Source organism: Lepidochelys olivacea (assembly GCF_965140295.1).
Source record: "Lepidochelys olivacea isolate rLepOli2 genome assembly, chromosome: 5".
In the NCBI taxonomy this organism is placed as follows: domain Eukaryota; kingdom Metazoa; phylum Chordata; order Testudines; family Cheloniidae; genus Lepidochelys; species Lepidochelys olivacea.
In genome coordinates this window covers 113,362,128-113,378,887 of record NC_140415.1, presented here as the reverse complement: position 1 = coordinate 113,378,887, position 16,760 = coordinate 113,362,128, and the positions used below count along the sequence as shown (strand labels likewise).

At 44.2% G+C, this 16,760-nt stretch overlaps 1 protein-coding gene across 3 annotated transcripts in view; it reads left to right on the top strand.

The window, feature by feature from the left end:
* MLLT3 (MLLT3 super elongation complex subunit) overlaps positions 1-16,760 on the top strand; it is a 229,620-nt gene that overhangs the window by 180,140 nt on the left and 32,720 nt on the right. The gene's annotated exons all lie outside the window — the stretch shown is intronic.

Sequence of the window (16,760 nt, the reverse complement as noted above, 5' to 3'; positions counted from 1 at the left end):
ACTCATTTTAGTCATTACCAGGAATAATGGTAATATTTTTAAATGATTAGTATGATCAGCTGGGGAAATATTGTTTAAACCAGGCCAGAAAAAAGAAATGGACATTGAAAGTGCAGTATTTTAATTTCTTACTTTTCATTGTATGAATAGTCTTTCCATTACCAGTGTTGATTTAATGAAATTCAGTTAATGTAGTGTAACTCGGGATTTAAATCATATGATCCCCATGCATGTGCACCTTCTACGATAGGACTGAAATCTCTACAGTGGCTAGGATTGTCAAATGAAAACCCATGGTCTGAAGATTCTAGATAGCAACAGTAGGATCTTAGAGTTTCACAAGTTCAAGGAGGGGGACTGTAAGGGAAATATACACTCCATAGTGGTGTTGGTGAGTTACTTTTGATTTGGCAGTAAATCATTACAAGTACAGTAGATAAAACTTTGCAAGTAAAACTTTACAATTTTAGGCAAAGAATATGGTTTGTAGATTTGATGGCTTTATTAGTGCCAGATCCTCTGAATACAATAAAATACAAGATTGATATTCACTGGGAATATAATACATGGAAAGAAATCTTAATTTACCAGTGTTAGTAATAACACGATTACCTCAGACATCTGTAATTAGATTAGATTTGTATTACACAAAGTTGTAGTGGCTTGGGCCTAACTTAATTTAAATGTAACCAGAAATACTGAGATTTGTTTTGTGAAAGAAAATTGTTTTCTTTGGTTTAAATAGTTTCATGATAGCAACTTCCTAGTCATGGTGTAGAGGCCTCATAATGGATTTAATTTACTACATGGGAAGTTCTGCTACCACAAAACTGACCTCATAGTGTAAGAAATCTACCTTGCAATCCTAAATTTGAAATGGAATGACAGGGAGCTTTCAAACAAGGGTTATTTTTCATGGTACCTAATCTGAGTGTGGTATGTGAAATAGGTAAGATTACAGAACAAAACTGCCTGAGCCATTAATGGTAAAGAATTGTGAAGAGGAGACAGCTATCTGTTTTGTGTTTTTTCTTGAAGACTAAGTATAGTTCACATTATATGAATAACTGTGTGTACATAAAGTGCAAATCTTTGGTGAAAACCATTACACAAGAACATATTAGTACTAACATAGAACAAGTGCTTACTTAGGTGTTTAGATACTACAGTGATAGGTGTGTTAGAAATATCTAAAGACAAAACTGTGTGTAGTACACTATTGCCAACCGCAAGCATCCAAAAATCATGCATCAGGCCCCTGCAAAAATCACGAAATTTGAAAATTGTTCTAATCTTTGTTTTCTAGTTTTCAGTCCTTTAAAGTACACTTGGGTCTTGTACAACAATCAAGCTTTTCCCTTAGGATGTCATTCACCTGATGTAGATCTCAGCCACAAGGTTATGCACACAACAGAAACCTAGCAGTTTGTGCTGGGTTCACTGAAGAGCCCTCTTCTACGACTGGTTTCAGAGTGGTAGCCACATTAGTCTGTATCGGCAAAAACAATGAGGAGTCCTTGTGGCACCTTAGAGACTAACAAATTTATTAGGGCATAAGCTTTCATGGGCTAGAAACCACTTCATCAGATGCATGGACTGGAAAATACAGGAGCAGGTATAAATACATGAAAGGATGGGGGTTGCCTTACCAAGTGTGAGGTCAGTCTAATGAGATAAATCAATTAACAGCAGGATACCAAGGGAGGAAAAATAACTTTTGAAGTGGTACAGGGAGCAGATGGAGGGGATTAAAAAGGGCCACAAGATCTAAGCTGCCATGGATCCAGTGCGCCCAAAAGCCCAGCTGAGAGAAAGCAGAAGTGCAATAGCTAGAACAAACGCCATAATAATGGCTTTATGTGCATTCAGATAGATCTTAGAAGTGTTTTTAGTATTCTTATGTTAATTACGGGTAACACCACCTCAAAGCTGAGGTAGTTTACAACTACTACCCTGCTATCAAATCTAACGCTCTATCATAGATTCACTTATACATGTATTGCTGTGTGATGCTTCATCAGTGCATGGGAGGGAAGCTGTCTCTTTCTCTCTTGTATCCCTTATATTGCTCTCTCTGCATGGATGAGCAGAATGTGGCACTATAGAGAGCTAGCTTGAGGAGGGAAAAAAAGGCAACTATGGACCTGCGAGAGTCATTCTGGCTTCCCATCAGTGAATTCTTGCTGCAGTTCTCTGCTCTAGCCCTTAGCTTTTATATTTAGTCCTTATCTGTCCCTAGGGAAGAGAGCAGAAAATGTGAAAGAATTGACAAGTAGGCTGGAACTCTAGTATCATCAAACCCCAGTGTTCAAAAGCATGAGACAGACGTTAAAATTGGTTGGACTGGCTTAAACATTGTAAATTAAACATTTGTTTTTGTTTCCCTTCTGCTTTGTTAGCCTTTAGGGGAGCCACTCGATACCCCAGATTTGTGTGTGGTCATTTCAGGTTCTAAATTAACCTTAAAGGCACACAGACAAATGCACATTGGCTGCTTAGGAATCATAAAAGATCAGGGTTGGAAGAGACCTCATGTGGTCATCTAGTCCAACCCCTGCTCAAAGCAGGACCAACCCCAACTAAATCATCCCAGACAGGGCTTTGTCAAGCTGGGCCTTAAAAACCTCTAAGGATGGAGATTCCACCACCTCCCTAGGTAAACCATTCCAGTGCTTCACCACCGGAGTAGTGAAATAGTTTTTCCTAATATCCAACCTAGACCTCCCCCACTGCAACTTAAGACCATTGCTCCTTGTTCTGTCATTTGCCACCACTGAGAATAGCTGAGCTCCATCCTCTTTGGACCCCCCCCCCCTGTTCAGGAAGTCGAAGGCTGCTATTAAATCCCCACTTATTCTTCTCTTCTGCAGACTAAATAAACCCAGTTCCCTCAGCCTCTCCTCATAAGTCATACGCCCCAGCCCCCTAATCATTTTTGTTGCCGTCCACTGGACTCTCTCCAATTTGTTCACATCCTTTCTGTAGTGGGGGGGCCCAAAACTGGATGCAGTACTCCAGATGTGGCCTCACCAGTGCCAAATAGAGGGGAATAATCACTTCCCTCGATCTGCTGGCAATGCTCCTATTAATGCAGCCCAATATGCCGTTAGCCTTCTTGGTAACAAGGGCACACTATTGACTCATATCCAGCTTCTCATCCACTGTAATCCGCAGGCCCTTTTCTGCAGAACTGCCACTTAGCCAGTTGGCCCCCAGCCTGTAGCTGTCCATGGGATTTTTCCTTCCTAAGTGCAGGACTCTGCACTTGTCCTTGTTGAATCTCATCATATTTCTTTTGGCCCAATCCTCCAATTTGTCTAGGTCACTCTGGACCCTATCTACCTCTCCCTCCAGCTTAGTGTCATCTGCGAACTTGCTGAGGGTGCAATTAATTCCATCATACCGACCATTGATAAAGATATTGAACAAAACCGGCCCCATGACCGACCTCTGGGGCACTCCGTTTGATAACAGCTGCCAACTAGACCTTGAGCCATTGATCACTACCCATTGAGCCCTACGATCTAGCCAGTTTTCTATCTACCTTGTACTCCATTCATCCAATCCATACTTTAACTTGCTGGCAAGACCATATCAAAAGCTTTGCTAAAGTCAAGATATATCACTCCATTAATTTTTTCCTAGTTTCTAAGGTGGGGGAGCTGCCTTTTTTTCCCTCTGTGTCTATTTCCTTTATTGTCCCTGTCCACACCTCACTCACATTTCTCTACATGTTTCCTTCAGAGTCCTTGTCCTATTCTGTAACTTCTGCTTCATTCCTCCTTACCAGGGCACTACATTCTTTTGCATTCTTCCAGTCTCCTGTCCAGTTTCCAATCCTTAAATCATGTGGGGTGGCAGTCTTCGCTGAGGGCAGTCTGTATTGAGTCCTATACGAAAACAATGGGAAACAGCCATCTTTATTAGGTCATTGTCATTTCTACTTGCAAAATTGTAAGCAATGGTAGTCAGCCTAATTGCAGGCAACTGGGCGTAAATCCCCTCAGACTAGTGAGGGGTGATGGCCACTTTTAGAGAGGGGGAAAAAATTCAGAATTTCTGCGTGCAGTGAGAAGATTCGGGAGGCTTTAGACAAAAACAACAAAAACCATACCTAAAATCATGAGGCATGCCATATCATAAGAGCTGTCAACAATAGAATTCCTTTCTGGTTTCTGAACTAATTGCATGTGTGTGCTAAATTTTCTAGTTTTGTCCAGCTCCCCAGGTTTGGAAAATGTCTTAGTATCGTTATACAGTGGAATCCTTTAACTGTACATGCAATGTTGCCACACACATTTTGTCAGGACAATATTGAGCAGCAATTTATCAGTTTTCCAAGGATACCTCCAAAGGCATACCTGTACAAAGATTATTATAATAGTGTGCAAGGGTGAATACAGAGTTAGACTATCACAGGTACTCTTTAATTACATAATCACATACTATTTTTCTACAACCCCCCCCTGCTCATTCAGTGCACAGGGTTGCCTGTGCTCACTGAATGAATAGTTTATTCAATATTCCTTTTTTATCCTCATTCATTGTGTGCCTGATTTATTATTTACAGCATGCCAGTACAATACTGATTTACTGCACTGATTACAGAATTATTAATTTCCTCATGAGCTTTGCTATGGTGCTCTTATCATAGTATTTTAGTTCTTTACAAACATTAATAAAGTTATCTTCACAACAATCTGTGAGGTGAGGCAGAATTATCTCCATTTTACACATGCTGAATTGAGGCACAGAGCTTACAACCAAAATTATCGGAAGTGTCAATTTTGAGTGCCCAATACAATCCACCTAGGGCCTGACTTTTCAGAGTACTTCATATTTTATAGTACATATTTATGTTAAGAGCAAAGCTTCTGTTGAACTCAGTTGCAGTAAGGTATCAGCATTTCTGCAAATCACACTCCAGGTGTCTGAAGATGGGTACCCAGAAAATGAGGAATACACAGGGTGGAGAGGGTGAAGAGTCCCAGATCTCAGGCTTCTGCCTGAGCCCAAACATCTACACAGCAATTTTTAGAACCACGAACCTGACTCTGCTGGGCTAGGTCAGTCATAGCTGTGCCACAAGGCTTTTATCCCCATGTTGACGTACCCATAGTGGCCATTTGTGAAACCTGTGATGTAATTTGCCCAGCATCACGTAGGATCTCTGTGGAAGAGGCAGGGATAGAATCTGGTTCTGCAGGGTAGCATTAAAAAGTCTTAACTTGAAAAGCAGACTCTCTTCTTGCAATCCCTCACCCCTTTCATTACATGCCTTCTAACTTTATGCAACAAATGAGGCAGGGGTTCTACAGACAATCATTTTCTTCCCTGCACAACCCTGATTCATCCCCAGACACCTGTCCATCCAGGCACTGAATAAAGCAGTGGTCCTGTGGGAAAGATAGTATGTAATCATGTAATTATAGACTGTATCATGATGTATACACACACGGGGGGAGGGGGGAATTAAATTTGCACAGAAAAACTTCAGGCATTTTCTAACTTGTGTGCCTTTGACTTTGTAACCTTAACATTCTTTCAACTTGTTTTTTTCTTAATTGTATAACAAGAATATACATGTACATAATAATTTTTCCTTTATTTCCAATAGCATATCTAAATCTAAGTGAGGGTGGCACTTGACCTATATAATAACATACAGTGGATGCATGCATTAGCACAGTATGGTACTTTGAACACTCATTGATGATCTTCATTTATGTGGTTGTTAGGACTAGGATTTCTAATTTGGCATAACTCTCTAGTATGAGCCCATCATTTTACAATATCTGGTAAAAACAAATCCTGTGTCTTGAAAATGTGAGTTCCTTTACCAAATATTTCAAGAGAAAAAAATGCCTGAAGTAAGTTGAAATATAATAGGTCTACTCAAGATCCAGAATAATCTTATTCTAAATAAACTTTTCTCTTTGTAAAAATAGTACTAAAACAATTTGAATTGAAGTTCCGTGATGCTTGCGGAGTGTAATATGTTTGGTGTTTGATTTGTTGCAAAAAAAGTAAGGTTATAAGTGTACATATAATTGTGTCAGATAGGAACCCAGGTTTTAAGCAGTCTGTGAGGATGTTTGCTTTTGATGTGTTTGTGATCTGGGTGGATGGACTGGGAGTCCAGATTATATATTTGCTGTCATTTAGCTAGCTGCTTTAAAACTAATTGAAAAAATTTCTCTCCCTTTCTCCACTCTCCCCCCTATCTTTTTCCTCCACCTGGAGAAAGGGACAGAGAAATCTAACTTTAGCAGTCATTGTTTAACTTGCTGATGGCAAAAGCATGTTTTGCAGGACTGCTACTGTTCTTAAACACTGCTTCATTAAACTGTTCACACCAGGTGGGCTAAAAAGTTTGGTTTAATATCTTTAAATTCAGGATTCAGAAATAATGTATTCAAGGCTTCTTACATATTAACTACTGAAGCAATTACCTTACTTTCATTAGCCTCTTACTAAATGGGCCGATTTTGCATGCTGGGTCACAGCTTACAACATAAATAATGTCTATCATGATGAAAGCAAGTCCTTCTTGTAGGATAAGGACCCTGATGCTGGTGTGAAGGCCCTAGTTAAGTGTTTTATACAATTACTGTATGTGTGGTAGGAAATTAACTATAGATTATTTGATTTGCGTAAAATTATAGTTCCTAAATATTCAAGCATGTGCTCTATAATAACTATTTATATTGCTGTGTCATCTGGAGGCCTCAATTGGGGATAGATCCTGCTGTGCCAGGGTCTGTACACACACATAGTGAAAAATCTTCCTCTGCTTCAAAAAGAGTTTACAATCCTAAATATCTAAATCTAAAAAAAATTAACGAGAGAGAGAAAGAGAATGAATTATTGGGTCCAATCCTGTTCCCATTTAACTTAGTGGCAAATCTCCCTTCGATTTTAGTGGGAGCAGGATTACAGTGTTGCTAAATCTCATGATTTTATCATGAGTCTCATTACAGTTGATCTTTTTATTAAAGCTCCAGGTTTTGGAGACAGATAATTGTAAGAGAATTTCAGCTTTCATTAAAACATTTTTTTAGCCCTGATAAAGAGACGCTTCAAAATTTGACACAAGTGCACCCTAAAAGCTGAGAAACCAGAAGGCAAATAAAAAGAAACCACAGTATTACTACTTATGTCTCATGTTTTGGGGGCCTGATTCGTGATGTTTTACTGCATGGAACTGAATCCTTTGTCTTTTGGGGCACTCTGCTGCTCTCCTAAATCGGTTTGTTCTTGTCACCGTGTCACTCTTCTCCCAATACCTCTTCCCTTCGCAAGGATGAGCTTGTTACAAGCTGGTGGTTTGAGTCAGTACCTGCTGAGGAGCTATACAATACTTTGCAAGAGGGATCTTAGTTTAGTGTTGCATTGGTAAAATAGCATGCTGATGAGGGGCATGCTTGTATTGTGGTCAGGATTTTTATCCAACATTGTTAGTCTGCCATTTTATCTCAGGAACAGTGGAGGGCATATTGCATGAGATGTGCATTAGTTCTACTTGACACTGCACCAGCAGCTGCAGACAATTTTAAAATTAAATGCATATATTTCAATTTGGGAATACACATACCACTTTCAGAGCTCTTGGCATCTATTGTAATATTCTCTGGCAGAAAATATGGTCCTGGATTAGCAATAAAATTAACTTTCCCATTGTATTTTTCTTACTGTGTTTTTTTTTAAATTTACTAGTGTAGATTAGGGGAAAGATGCGTTGTTTATTCACATGGATAATGCATTAGCATTCAGAAATGATAGTGTAGTTCACAATATAAGGCTTCTGGGGGTTGTGCATGAACTACTGTAGCAAAATAAAAACTGCTATTTTAGTTTGATTTTTTTCATACCTCACTGGTTTTTCCTCACTTAATTTTTTAACTCTTAATTTTAACTAATTGCTGCTCTAAAGTCATTCTTTTTCATTCTTCAGTCCTCATTATTTTGTTACAATAGTTAACTATTTCCATTTCTATCTGAACGGTTTCAATTCCCACCTCACGCTAATGGTGTGGCCACCTGAAGACAAATTTTTTAAAGTTATTACCTAGTAAATTTTCTATCCCATCTATATTAATTTAAGATTTATTTCTGATGCAAGTGCTACTTGGGAACATAAGGTTATCAAGCTTGGGCAATGTATGCTCAACTCAATTCAGATTTATATTCATATGGTAACATGGGAATCTTTTACTATATATAGGCCTTATTACTGCATGCACACACACACACACACTTAGGATGCAAACTCCTCCCCTTGAATTGACTCTCATTTCATTGTGTGCAACGTTGATGCTTCCTCCCTTGAGCAAGGTTGAAATGGAAGGTTGGTTGCTAGCAGGGGAGGTAATGGAGCATCAACTTCCTCTCTCTGCAATGAGAGAGCCAGCATAGGAGCAGAAGGAGCTGAATTTGATTACACATGTGCAGTGGTATTTAGAAGCCAAAAGTGAGAACAACAGCTAAAAATTCAGTCCCTGCTGACAAAGATCCAGGCCAGAAAGCAAAAAGATGGGACTGTCCTGTCTACATCAGGACTGTTAGCAAATATGAAAAAAAACACACACAAAAATGTTGATTTATAGCAGTTTACCCTAGGAAGTAGTAAACAATATCCCTCCTGCTGTCCCCCCACCCCCAAATCCTTTGTTAAAGGGAGTCTGGCAGAGGCGAAAATTACATGTCCTAAAACAGTTTCTTGAAGTACTGTCTTTCTGAGATGCTATCTGCTAAAGAAATTATCAAGGAAGTAATATTAATCTATAAACTATTTCAAGTAGGTACATGTTTCAACATTCATAGTACAAGGAAAACAAATATTTTTAGATCATTACGCATAAACCAAACACTACCTTTTATAAAAATTAAAACAAAGGCCAAAAACCCACAAACCCAACAACACTAACTGTAATTGTTCCCTTTGTGACAAAGTTCCTTCTCCTGTGGAGGTGGGTCCTGTGCTTATTGGCGGATTTGCTCGCCTCAGAGATTCACGGCAGCCCTCAGTTTGGCCACTTTTGCTAGTGGCTCAAACCTGCCGTTCACTCAGCTAACCTCATCACTTGCCATCATGGGAAAAAGGAAGGAGAACAATCCCCGCAGTCTCTGCTGATCCACCATGTGGGTCGGGGAACAACCCAGAGACCTTCCCCTCTGGTGGAACCCACAGTCCAGGTTGACTCCTCCTGTGTCTGATCAGGAGTTGGGAGGTTTGGGGGGAAACCGGGCCCGCCCTCTTCTCCGGGTTCCAGCCCAGGTCCCTGTGGACTGCAGCTGTCTAGAGTGCCTCCTGGAACAGCTGCGCAACACTGCAACTCTCTGGGCTACTTCCCCAGGGTCTCCTCCCAACACTTTTATCCTTACCATAGGATCTTCCTCCTGGTGTCTGATAATGCTTGTACTCCTCAGTCCTCCAGCAGTATGCTTTCTCACTCTCAGCTCCTAGAGCCTCTTGCTCCCAGCTCCTCGCAAGCATGCCACAAATTGAAGTGAGGTCTTTTTTAAACTCAGGTGCCCTGATTAGCCAGCCTGCCCTAATTGATTCTAGCAGCTTCTTAACTGGTTCCAGGTGTCTTAATTAACCTGCCTGCTGGAATTTGTTCCAGCAAGTTCCTTCTTGATCTGGAACTGCCGCGGCAGGTAAGCCCCCTCCCACCCGCGCTTCAGACCATCCGGTGGAGTGCCGGCCCTCTGCTCTATCTCGGCGTTTACCTTTCTGCCACGCACCCTTCTCCGCCGGAGAACTGGCAAAATTTGGAAGGCGGCGTGATTGAGCGGATCAGGAAATGGACGAGGCTACTCCGATGTCTCTCCCTTCGGGGGAGAGCACTGGTGCTTAACCAACTAGTCCTGTCCACGCTCTGGTACCGGCTCAACACCCTAGCCCCGGCCCCGGGTTTCCTGTCCCACCTCCGGAGATTGATTCTGGAGTTCTTTTGGTCAGGATTGCACTGGGCCCCTGTCGGGGTTCTCCACTTGCCCCTGAAGGAAGGAGGGCAGGGCCTGAAGTGTCTGTACACTCAGGTCCGCGTTTTCCGCCTCCAGGCCCTGCAGAGGCTCCTTTATAGTGCAGGTAGTTCGACGTGGAGCATACTGGCGCATGCCTTTTTACGCCGCTTCCATGGGCTCCGATATGACCGACAGCTCTTTTATCTTTGTCCGAGAGGTTTTCCGCGAGACCTCTCTGGGCTACCGGATTTCTACCAGGACCTCCTCCGGGCCTGGAAACTGTTCTCAACGACCAGGTCCGTGGCGGCCATCGTGGGGGCAGATCTCCTCACGGAGCCCCTGCTACACAACCCCCAACTTTGTGTGCAGGCGGCGGAGTCCCGCACGGTGCGCCAGAGGTTGGTCCTGGCGGGAGTTACGAGGGTCGGGGACCTCCTGGACTACGACCGGGGGGACTGGCTGGATCCCCTGACGCTCGCTCGACGCATGGGGCTCTCCAGCCTTCGCACCCCCCGGCGCGTGCTTCAGGAGGTGGAGGCCGCTTTGACCCCCGCCGCTCGGGCTTATGTTAGCCGAGCCTTGTGCGAGAGCGCGCCCCGCCCATCCCTTACCCCAGGCCCGCCGGACCTTTCCATCGGGCCCCTACCCTGCCGATCCCAACACACCCCTCATCCTTTCACTGCGAGCCGGCTGCATGAACTGCAACCGGTCGGTTTTCAAGTTGCATCACGGAAATATTTATATACACTCACGCTCCATACCCTTCATGCCCGCACCCTGGTGTCCCGCCCCGATACAAAGTGGCGAGATCTCTTACCACCTTTGGAGGGCGAGCAACCTCGGTGGGCCAGCCTGTACTCCACCTTGGTCCCGAGGCCCGTCGGGGACATCAGTTGGCGGCTCCTTCACGGGGCTGTGAGCACGGGCGTGTTTTTGACACGTTTTACCTCCCTTCCGGAGACTTGCCCTTTTTGCAATGTGAGGGAAACCCTGGCGCACGTCTATTTAGAGTGTGCCAGATTGCAGCCTCTTTTTCGGCTCCTCACAAATATTCTTTTGCGCTTTTGGCTTCATTTCTCCCCCCACCTCTTTATCTATACACTCCCCATCCGTGGCCCCACCAAGTCGCGGGATCTCCTGGTTAGCCTCCTCCTAGCCTTGGCTAAAACAGCCATTTATAAGACCAGAGAGCGGAGGTTGGCTCATGAGGCGTCCTGCGATTGCGAGGCCGTTTTCCGGCTCTCAGTACATTCACGTATCCGGGCGGAGTTCCTCTGGGCAACGTCCACCGACTCCCTTGACACCTTCGAGGAGCGGTGGGCGCTGTCCGGGGTTCTCTGCTCGGTGACCCCGTCCGGTTCTCTCCGTCTGACCCTCTGATTGAGGGAAAGAGCGAGAGCCGCCAGTCACAGCCGTTAGTTGCTGTGAATACCATCATTATTGTTTTCTAGGAGGGGTCCTATAATACATGGGTGTACCCCCCCTCCCTCCCAACCACCCACCCCGCAGCCGTGCCCATTTTGTTGGGCACTCTCAGGAGAGGGAGGGTCGGTGACCCTGGGCGCGGCACTAGGTAACTCGAGAGGGTGGAAGACCACGAGTGTCGAGGAAGCCCCCCCACTCTAGGCCACCAGGTAACTCAGGAGGGTGGAAGACCACGAGTGCCGAGGAAGCCCCCCCGCTCTGGGCCCGGGCTAACCTGAACACCTCTCCCTCCTGAAAGCTGTTGTGTTATACCTCTTGATTGCGTTGTTTTGTTACTAAGTTTTTCTTTCTCCTTTTGTATTCTCTGTAATTGTTACAAATAAATTTCCTTTCTGTTTTAAAAACCAAAAAAAAAAAAAACTGCCGCGGCAGGTAAGCCCCCTCCCACCCGCGCTTCAGACCATCCGGTGGAGTGCCGGCCCTCTGCTCTATCTCGGCGTTTACCTTTCTGCCACGCACCCTTCTCCGCCGGAGAACTGGCAAAATTTGGAAGGCGGCGTGATTGAGCGGATCAGGAAATGGACGAGGCTACTCCGATGTCTCTCCCTTCGGGGAAGAGCACTGGTGCTTAACCAACTAGTCCTGTCCACGCTCTGGTACCGGCTCAACACCCTAGCCCCGGCCCCGGGTTTCCTGTCCCACCTCCGGAGATTGATTCTGGAGTTCTTTTGGTCAGGATTGCACTGGGCCCCTGTCGGGGTTCTCCACTTGCCCCTGAAGGAAGGAGGGCAGGGCCTGAAGTGTCTGTACACTCAGGTCCGCGTTTTCCGCCTCCAGGCCCTGCAGAGGCTCCTTTATAGTGCAGGTAGTTCGCCGTGGAGCATATTGGCGCATGCCTTTTTACGCCGCTTCCATGGGCTCCGCTATGACCGACAGCTCTTTTATCTTTGTCCGAGAGGTTTTCCGCGAGACCTCTCCGGGCTGCCGGATTTCTACCAGGACCTCCTCCGGGCCTGGAAACTGTTTTCAACGACCAGGTCCGTGGCGGCCATCGTGGGGGCAGATCTCCTCACGGAGCCCCTGCTACACAACCCCCAACTTTGTGTGCAGGCGGCGGAGTCCCGCACGGTGCGCCAGAGGTTGGTCCTGGCGGGAGTTACGAGGGTCGGGGACCTCCTGGACTACGACCGGGGGGACTGGCTGGATCCCCTGACGCTCGCTCGACGCATGGGGCTCTCCAGCCTTCGCACCCCCCGGCGCGTGCTTCAGGAGGTGGAGGCCGCTCTGACCCCCGCCGCTCGGGCTTATGTTAGCCGAGCCTTGTGCGAGGGCGCGCCCCGCCCATCCCTTACCCCAGGCCCGCCGGACCTTTCCATCGGGCCCCTACTCTGTCGATCCCAACACACCCCTCATCCTTTCACTGCGAGCCGGCTGCATGAACTGCAACCGGTCGGTTTTCAAGTTGCATCACGGAAATATCTATATACACTCACGCTCCATACCCTTCATGCCCGCACCCTGGTGTCCCGCCCCGATACAAAGTGGCGAGATCTCTTACCACCTTTGGAGGGTGAGCAACCTCGGTGGGCCAGCCTGTACTCCACCTTGGTCCCGAGGCCCGTCGGGGACATCAGTTGGCGGCTCCTTCACGGGGCTGTGAGCACGGGCGTGTTTTTGACACGTTTTACCTCCCTTCCGGAGACTTGCCCTTTTTGCAACGTGAGGGAAACCCTGGCGCACGTCTATTTAGAGTGTGCCAGATTGCAGCCTCTTTTTCGGCTCCTCACAAATATTCTTTTGCGCTTTTGGCTTCATTTTTCTCCCCACCTCTTTATCTATACACTCCCCATCCGTGGCCCCACCAAGTCGCGGGATCTCCTGGTTAGCCTCCTCCTAGCCTTGGCTAAAACAGCCATTTATAAGACCAGAGAGCGGAGGTTGGCTCATGAGGCGTCCTGCGATTGTGAGGCCGTTTTCCGACTCTCAGTACATTCACGTATCCGGGCGGAGTTCCTCTGGGCAGCGTCCACCGACTCCCTTGACACCTTCGAGGAGCGGTGGGCGCTGTCCGGGGTTCTCTGCTCGGTGACCCCGTCCGGTTCCCTCCGTCTGACCCTCTGATTGAGGGAAAGAGCGAGAGCCGCCAGTCACAGCCGTTAGTTGCTGTGAATACCATCATTACTGTTTTCTAGGAGGGGTCCTATAATACATGGGTGTACCCCCCTCCCTCCCAACCACCCACCCCGCAGCCGTGCCCATCTTGTCGGGCACTCTCAGGAGAGGGAGGGTCGGTGACCCTGGGCGCGGCACTAGGTAACTCGAGAGGGTGGAAGACCACGAGTGTCGAGGAAGCCCCCCCGCTCTAGGCCACCAGGTAACTCAGGAGGGTGGAAGACCACGAGTGTCGAGGAAGCCCCCCCGCTCTGGGCCTGGGCTAACCTGAACACCTCTCCCTCCTGAAAGCTGTTGTGTTATACCTTTTGATTGCGTTGTTTTGTTGCTAAGTTTTTTTTTTATCCCTTTGTATTCTTTGTAACTGTTACAAATAAATTTCCTTTCTGTTTCAAAAAAAAAAAAAAAAAACTGCCCCCGTTACCTTACCCAGGGAAAATGGACCTGCTTAATCTGAGACCAATATATCTCCTGTAGCCATCTGGCCTGACACTGTCACACCTATCTGGTAAAAAAAACCAGACATTTTATTGTATATCTATAGTGTATTTTATAAACTAGTATTTCTACAAATCCAATGCGACAATGAAACCTTGACAGAAAATTCTCAAAGGTGGTTTATTTCACACGCCTGTGCTGTATAATGTTAACAGGTGAGTTTGCCTGAAATGTCCTCTGTAGATCAGAAATAAATTGATATTGTACTGCTTTTAAACAGAAAGAAACTGTTATGACTGAAATAGAATGATTTAGAGCTGGTTGAAAAAAAGGGACACATTTCATAACAACTTTTGCAAAAATTGCTCCTTTTATTTTTTGGTCATACAGTTTCAAAACTCAGAATTTTTCAATCCGCTCTAATAATGGAGCCAGTCTCCCCTGTGCATCAGTATGAGAGAAGTTGAGGGAGAGGGGGAAAGACTGGCTAAGTGTGTAATAAATCATATTGGGTCATTGCACTAATGAACCGTTTGGGTCCGAATCCTCATTAGCTTGTCTGCAGGAAGAGAAAACTAGTAAAACAGGGAAAGGACATATCAGGGAACCTGTCTGCCGGTACTGTCCTGAGCTTCCATTGTTGAAGGACATCCTTTAAGCTAATTTCAGACCCATAAAAAAAAATCTATTTGGTGATTAGTAACCAGTGGATAAAAGCAGAGAGCCCAAGTGAATAAAGGCCATAAATACCAAAGTCCTTGGGATAACAGCCTATAAAAGTGTCAAAAAGCGTTGCTTAAGTGACAAAAGATAGCCTCTGGTAACAAGAAGTGTTAGCCCACTCGACACAAATCCATATTCATGCATGGAAGACATATTTTCAGTTTCTTCTACAATGCAAACTTTTCCTGCAAATAATATTAATATTTACATTAAAAGCAACTCTTCCTCCTCGACCCTCTGGGATTTTCAGAACCGTTAAAGCTAACTTCTAGTTTCCAGAAGTTAATATTCAACATTTATGCTAATCTCTCTCTCTCATGGAATAAGTGACTAGAGAGGACAGATGAAGCAAAGAATGTTAATGAGCTCAAGGTGGCGTTATGAAACATTTAAAAGGAAAAGACAAGTGTGTGTTAAGACATCTTGTACTCAATGGCTTTTCCCTATTCCTACAGTTTAAGATTTCTCAAAACTATTTTATTATGTGGCATAATTTTGGTTATAGCAGATTAATATTGTATCTCTTAACACAAGAAAAGTATTAAAGTGAATTTACAAACCACACATCAGTTTGCTCCTGAGGCCTGATCCTCTAGATGCTTACTGATGGTAGTATTTGCCAATTGCCACTACAATCAGTTCCATTAAAGTCGATTTGAACTGTTGGCAGTGGTAAGCATTATATCTTGTAGTGTTGGTAGGGTTAGCCTTTTACCTTAAGTAATCATTTGTGTGGTGTTATCCTCACAACAGAAAACAGTGAACTTTTAGCATCCTTAAACACACCTAACAGTATGTGACATATTTTTGCCAGGGTTTACAGATTTCAAAAATATTATAAATCAAATATTGGTACGTGACTGGGATCTGATTTAAAATGGAAGCTTAGAATTTGTGGTTGAGTCCATCTAAATTACAATTTCTGTGTGAAAATTATAGTAGCTGATAAAAATATGCAACACACATGACAACCTGTTGAAACCAGTTGTCAGCAAGTAACTTTGTGGTCAAAAGCAGAAATTGACAGATAAAGGAAACCCTTAGAGTAACTTGTAAAGCCTCTCTAGGCAAGAGGCTAAAATTTGTTTTGAAATTGTTGATATATTTACCATTTGGATTGACCATTTTTGTTCCTTATTGATGTAGTCTTGGACCAAAATGTTTGGTTTGTATTGTTAGATCATACTGTGTAGTTAAAGACCTTCATTTTAATATTTGAATGGCTTGCCAGGCATTTTTTAAAAAGGGAAAATAGTATTTTCATGCCATTTCATGACTGACTGCTTCTTTCAACAGTTCTCTTATTTTGGGGGGAGTGGGTGTGGGGCTGTATATCTACAGGTCTGATTCTGTGAACACTTACCCATGCATGAATAATCCTACTCATATGAATAGTCCCATTTAGTTCTTGACGACTTCTGCACTTACTTGACTCACTCGAATAAAGTTTGTAAGTTTTTGGAGGATCCGGCCCAAAGTTTGTATTTCGATTGTTTAACTGAGAACTCTAGATGTCATTCATTTGAGAGGAACAGATGTTACTTTTTTCCCCAAACATTATTGGAAAAAGAGAAATGTTCCTTTGCCCAAATAGGCATCTTTTCGATTGTGAGAAAAGGCAGTAAAAGGCTATAAATCTGCCTTCTCATTATGAAGGGCAACAATAGATTGATTTATGACAAAAAGGCAACTGTTGGGCTTATGTAAGCTGTATGCATAAAAATGCCAGTTAGCTCTGAGCTTTAGAATGGCTAGATATTCTTGCTGTTATTTTTGACAAGGATTTAGTGCTATATTAATCAGAGGGGAAAGTATATAGCCAAAAAGAGTTGGAAGATTTCTCTGTTAACGCATCATAATGATGCAGTTACATACATCTTAAAGACTGGGGAGGTTTTGTTTTTTAATAATAGGATTTAAAATTCCATCCAAGTTATCATATTTTCAGTGGGGCATTTTTCTCTTCATGTTGTTGGAGGATTTTAGCCTCTCCTTTAGCTTTCTCTGCTGTCTTGTATTTGTTTCGGATGCTT